This window comes from Oryctolagus cuniculus, unplaced genomic scaffold, assembly GCF_964237555.1.
Source record: "Oryctolagus cuniculus unplaced genomic scaffold, mOryCun1.1 SCAFFOLD_56, whole genome shotgun sequence".
NCBI classification, from domain to species: Eukaryota; Metazoa; Chordata; class Mammalia; order Lagomorpha; family Leporidae; genus Oryctolagus; species Oryctolagus cuniculus.
This window is the reverse complement of record NW_027208224.1, coordinates 826,236-827,295: the sequence shown is the minus strand read 5'-3', so window position 1 is coordinate 827,295 and position 1,060 is coordinate 826,236.

Below are 1,060 nucleotides of genomic sequence, written 5' to 3'. Positions count from 1 at the left end.
GAGCGGCAATTTCCTAAATGTTTTCTGGGTCTTGAGTTGGTTTTGCCTTCTTCCTTCCCAAATGTTGTATTCTGACACAATACAAACAAGAGTTTGGGCAGAGTAGCTATTATGAAATAAAAAACACAACAAATAGGCTTTTGAAGCTTAGAAACCTACAGGTAACACGACCAAGGGGAGTTTTTGTGTTTTGGAAAATACAATGGAACACTTTGGCTGAGGTGACAGTTATTTACTGCCTCCAAACGGAGTTTCACTGCGATATTCAGGTTAATTCAGTCAGAATTCCACAGGCAGTCAGCTGGAGGGGTGGATGAATCCGGGAACAGCCGGTTTCCTTGTGACTGACCCAAGCCCAATATCATTATGGATTCTTGCATTTCTTTGGCTTTTTTCTCATTTTTCTTATTTATTATGGTTTGTAATGAATTTTCTGATGTCAGCTTTGGTTTTGAGGCTGCAATATGGAGTTCAGGGCACCGGAGGAATAGTCTTTTTCAAACAGGGCACAGCTGTTGGCCTGCTCCAATTCTGGCTTGCTGTCATTGTTTTGAGTGCCTCAGCCGATTTGTGGTTTCTTGAGCGGCAATTTCCTAAACGTTTTCTGGGTCTGAGTTGGTTTTGCCTTCTTCCTTAACAAATTTTTTATTCTGACGCAATACAAACAAGAGTTTGGGCAGAGTAGCCATTATGAAATAAAAAACACTACAAATAGGCGTTTGAAGCTCAGAAATCTACAGGTAACAGGACAAGATGAGGTTTTGTGTTTTGGGAAATAAAATGGAACACTTTGGCTGAGGTGACAGATATTAATGGCCTCCAAACTGAGTTTCACTGCGATTTTCAGGTTAATTCAGTCAGAATTCCACAGGCAGTCAGCTGGAGGGGTGGATGAATCTGGGAACAGCCAATTTCCTTGCGACTAAATCAAGCCCAATATCATTATGGATTCTAGCATTTCTTTGGCTTTTTTCTCATTTTTCTTATTTATCATGGTTTGTAATGAATTTTCTGATGTGAGCTTTGGTTTTGAGGCTGCAATATGGAGTTCAGGGCACAA